Source organism: Spermophilus citellus, assembly GCF_964194105.1.
Source record: "Spermophilus citellus genome assembly, chromosome: X".
Taxonomy (NCBI): domain Eukaryota; kingdom Metazoa; phylum Chordata; class Mammalia; order Rodentia; family Sciuridae; genus Spermophilus; species Spermophilus citellus.
In genome coordinates this window covers 90,335,756-90,351,601 of record NC_138190.1, presented here as the reverse complement: position 1 = coordinate 90,351,601, position 15,846 = coordinate 90,335,756, and positions in this window count along the sequence as shown.

Genomic DNA, 15,846 nt, shown 5'->3' with positions numbered 1-15,846 from the left:
TGTGTGTGTGTGTGTGTGTGTGTGTGTGTGTGTGAGAGAGAGAGAGAGAGAGAGAGAGAGAGAGAGAGAGAGAGAAAGGGGGGCTCTTTGACAGTTTTTTTTACAGAAATAGGCTAAACTGATTTTGAGGGTGTTATGGTTTAGATGTGAGTTGTGCCCCTCAAAGCTCATGTGTGAGACAATGGAAGAAGATTTATAGATGAAATGATTGGATTATGAGAGCTTTCATGTAATCAGTGAATTAATCTCCTGATAGGGATTAACCTGAGTGGTTACTCAAGGCAGGTAGGGTGTGGCTGGAGGAATTGGATTCCTGGGGTCATGACTTTGGGGCATATATTTTATGAACTGAGCTTAGCCTCTCTGTTTCCTTATCATCATGTCTTGAGCTGCTTTCCTCCATCACACACTTCTGCGATGATGTTCTGACTTAATCTCAGGCCTGAGGAATAAAGTTTGTCATGTATAGATTGAGACTTCTGAAACCGTGAGCCTTCACATAAACTTTTCTTCCTCTAATTGTTCTTGTCAGGTCTTTTGGTCTCAGTGGCGGAAAAGCTGACTAAAAAGAGGACTAACAAGTTTGAAATCTATAGGACAATTGTAAGGCTGTAAACTCAAGCAGAAGTTGATAGTGTTTAAGCAGAATTTCTTCTTCTCTGGGAAGCCTCAATTGTTTTTAAAAGACTTTCAACTGATGAACAAGGCTCCCTCATATCCTCAACGGTCATCACCGTTATTTGAAGTTACCTGACTATAGATGCTAACAAAATACACAAAATACTTTCACAACTACCCCTACTGTTTGATAAATAAGTAGGTACTACAGCATAAACAAGTTAACACATAAAACTATCTACTACGGTGATCATCTAAATAAATTCAATTATTTTTATACATGTATAGTAACCTAGCTATTAAGTTTATGGCACACTGGAGTTAATTCTCACCAATCAAAAAACCTCAAAAGTTTTTAAGTGTATCCCTGTATCTGTGGAAGAATTAAAATTCTAAGTGTTTTCTGTTTGAGGAATTTCTTGTGCCTGTGATTAACTTTAAATAATTAACCTGAGAATGTTATTATTATTGTTATTATTATTATTATTTTTTATTGATTGTTCAAAACATTACAGAGATCATGATATATCATCTTTCATACATTAGACTCAATTGGGTTTTGAACTCCCATTTTTACCCCAAATACAGATTGCAGAATCACATCGGTTACACACTCACATTTTTACATAATGGCATATTAGTGACTGTTGTATTCTGCTACCTTTCCTATCCCCTACTACCCCCCCTCCCCTCCCGTCTTCCCTCTCTACCTCCTCTGCTGTTGTTCAATTCTCTCCCCTTTCCCCCCCCCCTTGCCCCTCATAACCTCTTATAATTTTGTGTATCATTGAAGGTCTCCTACCATTTCCATATGCTTTCCCTTCTCTCTCCCTTTCTCTCCCCCCATTCATCTTTGTTTACTGTTAGTCTTTTCCTCATGCTCTTCCTTGCTGTTCTGTGCTTATTTGCTCTCTTTATATCAAAGAAGACATTTGGCATTTGTTTTTTAGGGCTTGGCTAGCTTCGCTTAGCATAATCTGCTCTAATGCCATCCATTTCCCTGCAAATTCTATGATTTTGTCATTTCTTAGTGCTGCATAATACTCCATTGTGTATAGATGCCACATTTTTTTTTATCCATTCATCTATTGAAGGGCATCTAGGTTGGTTCCACAATCTAGCTATTGTGAATTGTGTCGCTATAATCATTGATGTGGCCGTATCCCTATAATGTGCTCTTTTAAGGTCCTCAGGGAATAGTCCGAGAAGGGCGATAGCTGGGTTGAATGGTGGATCCATTCCCAGCTTACCCAGGAGTCTCCATACTGCTTTCCAAATTGGCCTCACCATTTTGCAGTCCCACCAGCAGTGTACAAGTGTACCCTTTTCCCCACATCCCCGCCAACACTTATTGTTGTTTGACTTCATAATGGCTGCCAATCTTACTGGAGTGAGATGGTATCTTAGGGTGGTTTTGATTTGCATTTCTCTGATTGCTAGAGATGGTGAGCATTTTTTCATGTACTTGTTGATTGATTGTATGTCCTCCTCTGAGAAGTGTCTGTTCAGGTCCTTGGCGCATTTGTTGATTGGGTTATTTGCTATCTTATTGTTTAATTTTTTGAGTTCTTTGTACATTCTGGATACTAGGGCTCTATCTGAGGTGTGAGGGGTAAAAATTTGTTCCCAGGATGTAGGCTCTCTATTTACCTCTTTTATTGTTTCCCTTGCTGAGAGAAAACTTTTTAGTTTAAGTAAGTCCCATTTGTTTATTCTTGTTATTAACTCTTGGGCTATGGGCATCCTATTAAGGAATTTGGAGCCCGACCCCACTATATATAGATCGGAGCCAAATTTTTCTTCTATCAGACGCAGCGTCTCTGATTTGATATCTAGCTCCTTGATCCATTTTGAGTTAACTTTTGTGGATGGCGAGAGAAAGGGATTCAATTTCATTTTGTTGCATATGGATTTCCAATTTTCCCAGCACCACTTGTTGAAGATGCTATCCTTCCTCCATTGCATGTTTTTAGCCCCTTTATCAAATATAAGATAGTTGTAACTTTGTGGATTAGTCTCTGTGTCTTCTATTCTGTACCATTGGTCCACCTGCCTGTTTTGGTACCAGTACCATGCTGTTTTAGTTACTATTGCTTTGTAGTACAGTTTGAACTCTGGTATCGCTATACCTCCAGATTCACATTTCCTTCTTAGAATTGCTTTTGCTATTCTGGGTCTTTTGTTTTTCCATATGAATTTCATGATTGCTTTATCTATTTCTACAAGAGATGCCATTGGGATTTTGATTGGCATCGCATTAAACCTGTAGAGAACTTTGGGTAATATCGCCATTTTGATGATGTTAGTTCTGCCTATCCATGAACAGGGTACATTTTTCCATCTTCTGAGATCTTCTTCTATCTCTCTCTTTGGGGTTGTGTAGTTTTCATTGTATAAATCTTTCACCTCTTTTGTTAGGGTGATTCCCAATTATCTTATTTTCTTTGAGGATATTGTGAATGGAGTGGTTTTCCTTATTTCCATTTCAGAAGATTTGTTGCTGATATACAGGAATGCCTTTGATTTATGCGTGTTGATTTTATATCCTGCCACTTTGCTGAATTCATTTATTAACTCTAGCAGCTTCTTTGTAGACCCTTTTGGGTCTTCTAGGTATAGAATCATATCGTCCGCAAATAGTGATAATTTAATTTCTTCTTTTCCTATTTTTATGCCTTTAATTTCTTTTGTCTGTCTAATTGCTCTGGCTAGTACTTCGAGAACTAAATTGAATAGAAGTGGTGATAGAGGGCATCCCTGTGTTGTTCCAGATTTTAGAGGGAATGCCTTCAGTTTTTCTCCATTTAGGATGATGCTAGCCTGAGTTTTAGCATATATAGCTTTTACAATGTTGAGGTAAGTTCCTGTTATCCCTAGTTTTTCTAGTGTTTTGAACATAACTGATGCTGTACTTTGTCAAATGCTTTTTCTGCATCTATTAAGATGATCATATGGTTCTTGTCTTTAAGTCTATTGATGTGGTGAATAGCATTTATTGATTTCCGTATATTGAACCAGCCTTGCATCCCAGGGATGAATCCTACTTAATCATGGTGCACAAGTTTTTTGATGTTTTTGTATTCGATTCGCCAGAATTTCATTGAGAATTTTTGCATCCAAGTTCATTAGAGATATTGGTCTGTAGTTTTCTTTCTTTGAAGTGTCTTTGTCTGGTTTTGGGATCAGAGTGATGTTGGCCTCATAGAATGAATTTGGAAGTGCTCCTTCTTTTTCTATTTCTTGAAATAGCTTGAAAAGTATTGGTATTAATTCTTCTTTGAAGGTTTTGTAGAACTCCGCTGTATACCCATCCGGTTCAGGGCTTTCCTTGGTTCGTAGTCTTTTGATAGCTTCTTCTATTTCTTCTTTTGTTATTGGTCTGTTTAAATTGTGTGTCTTCCTTTCTCAATCTGGGCAGATCATATGCCTTAAGAAATTTATCGATATCTTCAATATCTTCTATTTTATTGGAATATAGGGTTTCGAAATACTTTCTAATTATCTTCTGTATTTCTGTAGTATCTGTTGTGATATTGCCTTTTTCATCCCGTATGTTGGTAATTTGAGTTCTCTCTCTTCTTCTCTTCATTAGCATGTCTAAGGGCTTGTCTATCTTATTTATTTTTTCAAAGAACCAACTTTTAGTTTTATCAATTTTTTCAATGGTTTATTTCGTTTCAATTTCGTTGATTTCTGCTCTAATTTTAATTATTTCTTGTCTTCTACTACATTTGCTGTTGTTTTGCTCTTCCTTTTCTAGGTTTTTGAGGTATAGTGTGAGTTCATTTATTTGTTGTTTTTTTTTTCTTTTTTTGAGGAAAGAACTCCAAGAAATGAATTTCCCTCTTAAAACTGCTTTCATTGTGTCCCATAGATTCTGGTATGTTGTGTCTGTATTATCATTTGTCTCTAAGAATTTTTTCATCTCCTCCTTTATGTCTTCTGTAACCCATTGATCATTCAGTAACATATTGTTCATTTTCCATGTGATGTAGGATTTTTCCTTCCTTCTTTTGTCATTGATTTCCAATTTCATTCCATTGTGATCAGATATGGTGCATGGTATTATCTCCACGCCTTTATACTTACTAAGAGTTGCCTTGTGGCATAATATATGGTCTATCATTGAGTAGGATCCATGTGCTGCTGAGAAGAATGTGTATCCACTTGATGATGGTTGATGTATTTTATATATGTCGGTTAAGTCTAGGTTATTGATTGTGCTGTTGAGTTCTATAGTTTCTTTATTCAGTTTTTGTCTAGAGGATCTGTCTAATGGCGAGAGCGGTGTGTTGAAGTCACCCATAATTATTGTGTTGTGGTCTATTTGACTCTTGAACTTGAGGAGAGTTTGTTTTATGAATGTTGCAGCTCCATTGTTTGGTGCATACAAATTGATAATTGTTATGTCTTGTTGGTGGATGGTTCCTTTTAACAGTATATAGTGTCCTTCTTTATCCTTCTTGATTAACTTAGGTTTAAAGTTGATTTTATTCGATATGAGTATGGCCACTCCTGCTTGCTACCAAGGGCCATGTGAGTGGTATGATTTTTCCCAACCTTTTACCTTCAGCCTGTGTATGTCTTTTCCTATCATATGAGTCTCTTGAAGGCAGCATATTGTTGGATTTATTTTTTTGATGCAGGTTACTAGCCTATGTCTCTTGATTGGTGAGTTTAGGCCATTAACATTTAAGGTTACAATTGAGATATGATTTGTACTTCCAGTCATGCATCTTTATTTATTTATTTTAGTTTGGCTGGTTTTACTTTTTGGTTATTTTCCTCCCCCTTTACTGAGATACCTCCTGCTGTTAGTTTTGGGCACTATTTTTCAATTCCTCTTCTTGTAGTGTTTTGCTCAAAATGCTTTGCAGTGCTGGTTTTCTTCCTGCTAATTCTTTTAGCTTTTGTTTATCGTGAAAGATTTTAATTTCATTGTCAAATCTGAAGCTTAATTTTGCTGGATACAGTATTCTTGGTTGGAATCCATTATTTTTCAGCGTTTGAAATACATTGTTCCAGGATCTTCTCGCTTTCAAAGTCTGTTATGAGAAATCAGTCGTTAACCTAATTGGTTTACCCCTGAATGTAATCTGCCTCCTTTCTCTACTAGCTTTTAATATTCTCTCCTTGTTCTGTACGTTGGCTATCTTCATAATTATATGTCTTGGAGTTGGTCTATTATGGTTTTGAATGTTTGGGGTCCTGTAGGCTTCCAGGATTTGGCAATCCATTTCATCTTTCATCTCTGGGAAGTTTTCTAGAATTATTTCATTTAATATGCTGTCCATTCCTTTGGTTTGAGTCTCTGTGCCTTCTTCTATCCCGATGACCCTCAAATTTGTTTTTATTTATGACATCCCATATCTCTTGAATAGATTGCTCGTGGGATTTAAGCGTCTTTTCTGTGTTGACTATATTCTTTTCAAGTTGATAAACCTTGTCTTCATTATCTGATGTTCTGACTTCTACTTGATCATGTCTGTTTGTAATATTCTCATTTGAGTTTTTAATTTGGTTTATAATTTCCTGCAATTCTAGGATTATTGTTTGATTTTTTTTAAGATCTCTATCTCCTGGTAGAGCTCGTTCTTTGCCATTTGAATTTGTTTGTTTAATTCATTTTCAAAATATACTTTTATTGCTTGGACTTGCTGTCTCATGTCTTCCCTAATATTCCTTTCCATTCGAGTTAGGTATGCCTTGAGTTCTTTCCCTATCCCTGCTTCTGATGTTTCTATGTCCTCCTGTAGAATTAAGTTGTCCTGCATTGTTTGTACTCCTTTTTTCCCTTGTTTTCTCATGTTGTCCACGTTACTTTCTAGCTCTATTTGATTGCCATGTTTCTGCTCTCTTCTATACATTTGTTTTGGTTCTGTATTACTCTGTTGTTTCTTCTTTGTGTTGTTAAACTGTGCCTGCTAACCTGGATTCTGCTGGGAAGGAATTCTGATGGCCGAGCTTCAGTGACGTCACTACTCTGCTATGACAGGCCCCAGGCTCCTTGCTGGGGTGTCCTAATGGGGCTGTGTGACTGGACTGTCTCTGTTTGGTTTCAGCTCCCCGTCGAGGCAGGCGGGCAGTCTCCAGCTGCCCAGTATCTCAGGCAGCGGGCGGGTGATCGGTCGTGGTGGGGGAGTGGACTCCGGCCGCTCAGTCGCGCGAGCAGCGGGCCGGCTGTCGCCGGTGGGCGGGCGATCTCTAGGCACCCAGTCCAGCGGTCGGTAGTCGTCGGGCGGGCGTTCTCCTACCGCCCAGTTACGCGGGCAGTGGGCTAACTGTCGCCAGCGGGCCTGCGGTTTCCAGCCGCCCAGTCGCGAGGGCCTGGCCTCTAGTCCCCTAGTTTCTCCTGCTAGTCTTGGTTTCTCCTGCTAGACCAGATTTCCCCTGAGTGATGGCTCTCGGCAGTTCAAACTGTACTCTGGGCCTGCTGTTTGTTGGGTGTGGAGGGTGTCTACTGGGGACCCCGGCACTCTATTGTTTTGTTTCCGTTGTGCGGGATAGAACTGTACCGCTTCCTTCCCCCTCTGAAATCCCGCACTCAGCCCTGGGGTCAGTGCGGGCTCATCCGGCAGGATTCCACAGAATTGCAGCCACTTTTCTCCCTGCTTGCTAATTAATCACTTCTCTGTGGCGCCCCGCCTTCTGTAGCCGCAGGGAAGGCCGGGCGAATCACTCAGCCCGGATCCCCGGAGTCGCACAATTGGCTATTGGGATCCCTGGCACTCTATCGTTTTGATTTTTTCTGCTTGCCCCTCACCCAGCGCTGGCTAGACAGATTTCGTTTTGGCTGCTGATGGGAGGGGGAGTTGAAGGTCAGGTGTCTCTAGTTTTCTCCTAGTCTTTATGCGGGCTCACTCTGATACTCCCTCCCCGGAAAGCCTAGGAGAGGTTTTATGCGGATTCCCCCATGTATGGGGGATGGGCTGAGTGACACAGACCTGTTTTATTGTTGCAGTCTCTCGGAGAGTGGCGGTAGATACTTCAGCTCTCCAAGATGGTGGCCGCTGATTGCCTTGGTGGAGTTTCCGTTGTGGGGGACGGGACTGTATCGCTTCCTTCCCCGTCTGAAATCCTGTACTCATCCCGGAGGTCAGTGCGGGCTTGGCCAGCGGGGTTCCACCGAATGGCAGCCACTTTCCTCCCTGCTTGCTAATTAATCGCTTCTCTGCGGCCTCCCGCCTTCTGTAGCCACGGGGCAGGCCGCGGGGATCAGTCAGCCCGGATCTGTTATTATTATTATCATTACTATTATTAAAGACTTATTTCATGGATCAATTAAATGCTATTACAAGATACACATAGAAAAATTGGCCAATGCATTTATAAGTCTTAAGAACTCAACTAAAATATTTGAACCACAGAAAAACATTGTTGAGCTGTTTTATAAACTGAGTGACTAATGGCCAATACATTACTTTAAAATTTACCTCTAACTTGCTGTTTTTACTTTTATTAAAAAGTCTATTACTTTATATATGAAATAAATGTTGTGTGACTCACATTTAGTATACAAATCAGGCAATATTATGATGTGTCCTTTTTAGGAATTTACATGTTTCTCTACTAAGAATAGTTAAAAGTTTCCAGTGAGATTACATTATAGATTATTTTCTAAATAATGCTAGAATGTTCAATGGAAAATATGTTTTTATGATGGGAATGAGATTTCCATTTAAACAATTAGGCTTCTTACACAAGAGGTAGCTTTTAGAATCAAGGATATGATGCAATGAAACTCAATATTCACTTTTTTAAAACTAGAATCTCCATAAATTAACTTAATTATCAGTAAATAGAAACAAACAATGCTATGATGTTTTATGTCACAAAATAACTGCAAACTTTTTATTAGTGATTTCATTATTTATTCATAAAAGACTTGAGTTCCCCTCACATTCTCTATAAAATAGTAGTAGTAACTATTAGCCTGTTAACATAACTATGGGTCAATTAAGAAAGTTAAGACAAGCTAACTCTATTCTGCCCAGATACCTCACCCTGCTACCTCTCCTTTCCCTTTCTTGCAAGAGCCTGACTCACCTAGATGCTGACACCTCCACCTACCTTCACCCTGACCAAAGGATTCACACTCTTTCTGAGTATGTACAGGGGCCTGCTGACACTAGGAGATGGGTGACAATGTGCCTGCTCCTCCTGCCCCATCCCCTTGTGCTTCTTGAGGTTTTGAAGCTTGTTCTCCACCTGCAATAGCAAGGACTAAACCCACCCCCAATGCATAACCCAGACTCTGACTTATAAAATTTTACTTCAGAGGAAGTCTGCTGCTGTTCTCTCTGCACAGAGGGATCCTTGTCAGATTTCCTGATAATAAACTTGCTTCTGCTTAGCTTCGGTGTGTCTGGTGTGTCTGGGTGGTTTTAGTCCTGTGCCACTTTCCACAAAATTACTCAGTGTATAACAAATAAAAAAGGAAAAGATGAACATGCTGACTTTTTGAAAAACTGGACAAAGACTGAACAGGGAAGTTAAAAACAAGAAATAAGAACTCCCAATAGAATATAAAAATATTTAATTATGCTAGTAATCAATACTATGAAAATTAAAATGAGAATATACTTTTGGCCTACTATATTGTCAATTATTATAAATACTCACTTTAGTGTTGGATATATATCTCCTATAATACTGGAAGTTGTACATATTGGTAGATTCTTTTCAGTAGGTCAATTTGGCAATCCTTATGAAGAAAAATTTAGAAAATTTTCTTAGTAAGTACTAGAATGTTCATATCTATAATTATAAATTAATGTTAAAAAGTTAAAGCGTTCTTCAATAAGTTGCAGTTTATTTATACAATGGAATACTACACAGCCTTTAAAATGTATATGAGTATTTTATCAAGAAAAATCATAACAAGTACGCCTAGCAAGAACAGTAAGTTTCCAATTGTTTAAAGTATGAATTTTTACACTGAAAAAATGACTAGAAATACATACAACAAATAATTGATCTATTTGGATAATGGCATTATTATTATTATTATTTTATTTTGTCTTACTTCATTTTATATAATTAACAGTTTTTTATAGTGAGAAAAAATGAATTATTTTTTTAGACATTGGAAACGTTTATTTTGTTCAAAACGCAAATAGAGTCATATTTTTCAAATCTCTTCTACATCTTTTTTTTATTAGTTGCTCAAGACAATACAATGATCTTGACATATCATATATTTGATTCAAATAGGGTATGAATTCTCATTTTTCCACATGTACAGATTGCAGGATCACATTGGTTAGACATCCATGTGTATACATACAGCAATCCTAGTGTCAGTTGTATTCTGCTGCCCTCCCTATCCCCCTCCCCTCCCCTCCCATCACTATTCTCTACCCATTCTACTGTGACACTTATCTCTCTTTTTTTTTTCTTCCCTTCCCCCTCACACCATCTTACATATATTTTGTGAACCCATGAGGGTCTCCTTCCATCTTCCATGCAATTCCCCTTCTCCTTCCCTTTCCCTCCCACCTCTTTTCCTTGTTTCATGGTAATCTTTTTCTCATGCTCTTCCTTCCTACTCTGTTTTGAGTCACCTCCCTTATATCAGAGAAGACATTTGGCATTTGTTTTTTAGGGATTGGCTAACTTTGCTTAGCACAATCTGCTCTAGTGCCATCCATTTCCCTGCAAATGCCATGATTTTGTTATTTTTTACTGCTCAGTAATATTCCATTGTGTATAAATGCCACATTTTTTATCCATTCATTTACTGAAGGGCATCTGGGTTGGTTCCACAGTCTAGCTATTGTGAATTGTGCTGCTATGAACATTGATGTAGCTGTGTCCCTGTAGTATGCTCTTTTTAGGTCTTTTGGGTATAGTCCAATAAGGGGAATAGATGTGTCAAATGGTGGTTCCATTCCCAGCTTTCCAAGGAATCTCCATACTGCCCTCCAAATTGGCTGCACCAATTTGCAGTCCCACCAGCAATGTACAAGTATACGTTCTTCCCCACATCCTCGCCAGCATTTGTTATTGTTTGACTTCATAATGGCTGCCATTCTTACTGGAGGGAGTTGGTATCTTAGAGTGGTTTTAATTTGCATTTCTCTGATTGCTAGAAATGGTGAGCATTTTTTCATGTACTTGTTGATTGATTGTATATCCTCCTCTGTGAAGTCTCTATTTAGATCTTTGGCCCATTTGTTGATTGGGTTATTTGTTTTTTTGTTGTTTAACTTTTTGAGTTCTTTGTATACTCTGGAGATTAGAGCTCTATTTGAAGTGTGAGGAGTAAAAATTTGTTCCCAGGATGTAGGCTCCCTATTTACCTCACTTATTATTTCTCTTTCTGAGAAAAAAACTTTTTAGTTTGAATATGTCCCATTTGTTGATTCTTGATTTTACTCTTGTGCTATAGGTGTCCTATTAAGGAATTTGGAGCCCGACCCCATGAGATGGAGATTAGGGCCAACTTTTTCTTCTACTAGATGCAGAGTCTCTGGTTTGATTCCTAGCTCCTTGATCCATTTTAGTTAACTTTTGTGCATGGTGAGAGAAAGGGATTCAATTTCATTTTGTTGCATATAGATTTCCAGTTCTGCCAGCACCATTTGTTGAAGATGCTATCCTTTCTCCATTGCATGCTTTTAGCACCTTTGTCTAAGATAAGGTAGTTGTAATTTTGTGGATTGGTCTCTGTGTCCTCTGTTCTGTACCATTGGTTTACCAGCCTGTTTTGGTACCAGTACCATACTGTTTTTGTTACTATTGCTCTATTATTTTGGTGCCAGAGATTGAACCCAGGGCATAGTAACCACAAAGCTACAACCTCAGCCCTTTTTCATTTTTTAAATTTTCACACAGGGTCTTCCTGAGTTGTTTAGGGTATCACTAAGCTGCTGAGGCTGGCTTTGAACTCAAAATCCTCCTGCCTCAGCCTCCCAGAAAAATGAATTATTTTTAATTTGGGAGTAAAAAGTGTATCTAAGGAAAACAGACGTTGCTAAGCAGTACATGTTTTCTTTTCAAACCAGAGATAGCCTGCTACAGTTGTGATCCTCTACCCTCAAATTCATATGTTGAAGCCATAACCTTTGATATGAACTTATATGGACAGAGGACATTTACAAAGCAATCAAAGTTAAATGAATTCATAAGAATCTGGTAGTGACATGATATAATTGGTGTCCCTTAAGAAGAGAAGGAGGGCTGGGGGTGTGGCTCAAGTGGTAGCGTGCTTGCCTGGTATGTGCAGGGCGCTGGGTTCGATCCTCAGCACCACATTAAAAATAAAATAAAATAAAGATGTTGTTTCCAACAAAAACTAAAAAAATAAATATTAAAAAAATTCTCTCTCTCTCTCTTAAAAAAAAGAAGAGAAGGACATAAGTCTTTTTCTCCATGCATACAGACTATGAAAGTTCATATGAGCACACAGTGAGAAGGTGACAATTTACAAGCCAGGAAGACAAATTGAATTAGCATCTGATCACAGTCGCATCGCCTTCTTGGATTTCCCAGTCTCCAGAACTCTGGAAAAACAATTTTATGCTCTTTATGTTGCTCACTCTGTGATATTTTGTTATGGCATCTCAAGCAGCCTAAGACATACTTTCAGTCATTTATAAACTTTATCCTCTCTGCTCTCCCTAAAATAAGGTTATAATTAGTAAGTTCTGCTAAATCCAGTGAAAGAACTTTGTCTAGATTCTGAAGAGGATCTTGTATTGGGAAGACATGTGAATATGGACCACATAAAGAACAAATCATGAAGAAATAGAAAACTTGAATAGAACCATAATGAATAAGACACTTGAATCAGTAATAATATCCTCCCATCAAAGAGAAGTCCAAGACCAGATGGTATCACTGCCAAATTCTACAAAACATTTAAAGAAGATCTAATGTCAATTCTCCTTAAGTATTCCAAAAATAGAAGAAGAAGGAATTCTTCCAAATACATTCTACAAGGCCTGCAATGCCCTGATACCAAAATCAGAGAGGGTCATAAGAACAAAAAGAAAATTGAAGTCCAATATCCTTGACAAACACAGATACTAAAATTATCAACAAAATATTAGAAAATCAGATCCAACAGCACAGTTAAAAATTTATTCAACATGATCAAGTGAGATTGATCCCACTTGCAAAGATGTTTCAACATATGCAAATTCATGAAAATGATAACCACATCAACAGAACAAAGCACAAACAACATATGATCATCTCAATAAATACAGAAAACGCTGAATAAATTAGGTATAGAAGGTACATACCTCAGCATAATAAGCCATTTATAATAAGTTAATAGCTAACATTATATTAAAGCAGGAAAAGCTGAAAGCTTTCTCTTTTCAGATCTGAAGTAAGACAAGGATTTCTGTTTTCACTACTTTCATTCCACATAGTTCTGGAAGTCCTAGACAGAGCAATGAGGCAAGATAAAGAAATAAAAGACATCCAAATTAGAAAAGAAATCAAATTGTCACTGTTTGTATATGACATGATCTTATATACAGAACCCCCCAGAGAACCCACTGATACTGTAAATTAGTATAACCATTATGGAAAACCATATGAAGATTGGAGATTTCTCAAAAAATTAAAAGGAGAACTATGATATTATCCAGCAATTCTCCTACTGGGTACATATCCAGAGGAAATGAAATTGGTATGTCAAAGAGCCACCTTCACTCTCATGTTTATTGTAGTAGTATTCTAAATAGTCAAGAAACAGAAACAACATAATATCCATCAATAGAATAAATTGATTTTAAAAACATATTACATATATACAATGTAAAACTAACTGGCCATAAAACAGAAAAAAATATTTTGTCATTTGTAACAACATGGATGGAACTGGAAATCATTGTATGCAGTGAAATAAGCCAGATACAGACAGACATGTGTCACATGATCTCACTTTAGATATGTAATCTAAAAACACTGATCTCACAGAAGTTGAAAATAGAATATTGGTGACCAGACTCCAGAGGGAAGATGGGGTGGGCTGGATAAATATTGATCAATGGGTACTGAGTTACATTTAGATAGAAGCAAAACATTCTAGTGTGCTACTACACAGTAGGGTGACTATAGATAAGGATATACTGTACATTTCAAAAAGCTAGAAAATAGGATTTTGAAGGTTTTCACCACAAAGAAATCATAAATGTTTGAGAAGATAAATATGTTTAACCTGATTCAAATATTATTCAATGTAAGAATGCATCAGAAACACAATATGGTACCCATTAATGTGTACAACTTTATGTATTAGTTTAAAAACTGAAAGATAAATAAAAATTTTAAAAATGTTCAGTGGAAAAGATGTGAGGATAGTGTGATAAGAGTGGGAGAATTGTAGGCAAAGGCATGAAGGTGGTTCAAAGATAAGAAACAGATCAATGTGAGTATATAGAAAAAAAGAAGACCAGAGTGTGATTGGGCTCATTTTCTCCAAAAATGGACAAAGATAAGCAGTCAGGTGTAAGAATATTCTTTGAAATTGTATTGAACCATGATGTGGTTTTAGGTGTATCAATTTTAAGAAATTGTAATATTGGGAAAAAGTAGGTAAAGGGTACTGAATTCCTCAGTACTATTTCATGCAATTGTGTGTACATCCACTACTAGCTCAAAATAAAAAGTCAAATTAAAAATCAGAAGTCTTCAATGTCTAAAAACAGGATCTGGATTATAATTTTGAAAGTTAAAATCATGGTGTTTAGGTAATTATGGACTTGTGCTATTTTGGAAGTATGAATTTGCACATATCTTAAAGAAATGAGATTTTTGGAAAAAAAAACAATTTACCTATGTGTTCAGAGAAATAACAACTCTTACCCTAAAGATGAACTAATAAGACTTTGGGCATTAGGCTATTACTTAGGGTCCTGGCTGTGTGAGTGTTTGGAAACCTCTGTTATTGTTTTTACTCTTTCATTTCAGTTTTAAAGATACCCAGTTATCTGTTACCTATAATAATAACAAGAAAGAAAAAGGCAGAAGTACAAAGTAAAAATCAGGAGAAAAAAGGAAATAATATCTACTCATATGTTCTCTATAACCTTTGAACTGGGCCAATGCCATCTGTTCTCCATCAGCAATTACCTATTAAACTATGGAAAATAATTTTATTGTTGAAGAGAAACATTTTTTCACAAAGAGAAAGAATTAGATACACAAAATTTGAGGTCAATGAAAAAGGAAAGGTTAATAGTAATGTTGAGAAAATGAATATGTTAAACTTTGATGGTTCATGGTGCATCTGGTTTAGAGTAGCAACTACAAAATGACTCTTGTGATGATGTTTTAGACATATCCAAGCTGAAAAACTTCAAATTTCTTGTTTTAAAAATGCTTCAACCTAATTTTAAGTGGCACTAATATGACAAAACCAATGTTTGGGAGGATGGATAGGGAAATGTTTGGATTGGTTTTATATTCATGATCGACTAAAACCATTTAATTATTAATTAATTCAACAAGCATACTAGAGATACCAAAAGGTACATTTTCTGACCTAGAGATATGTATTAGTCCTTTTACTATTGCTATAAAAAATTCTTGATCCTGTGTAATGTACAAAGAAAAGAGGTTTATTTAGCTCACAGGTTTGGAGGGTATAAGTCCAATATTGAAGGCTACATTTGTCAGCCTCCATTGAGGACTCTCTTTTCTGCATCATAACATGGCCAAGAATCAGAAAGAGAAACAAACGTGTGCAAAAAGAGGCAAATTGTGTCAGGAGGCCTTCTTTCGTAAAATGTGAATCTCATGAGAATTAATTCCCTCCTCAACATCGGCATTAATTCCTTTGGAAGGCATTGTCCTCATAATCTAATTACTTTTCATTAGGCCCCATCTCTTATATTTCACCACTTTTCCACATTACCACACTGGAGACCAAGCTTCCAATACATAACTCCCTGGGGGACACGCTCAAACCATATCCAAATTGTCATAAGATGCATGTAGTCTAGACAGACAAAGAATTGGTCTCTCAAGTGGAAAGCTCATCATGTTATTGGAGAGTGTGGTTGTCAATGAAGTGGGAATTTTGGGGGCTGTAAAGTCTTTAGAAAAGTATTACCAATTATGCACTTATGCCTGAAATTTTAATCATTTTCACCTTTAAATTCTTTAGCAAGCATGCTGTTGAGATGGGACTTATCCCTATTTTATAGAGGAGGAAATGTAGGTTCAGAGTGATTAAGGTCACAGAACTTGTATATTGTCAACCATGAATTT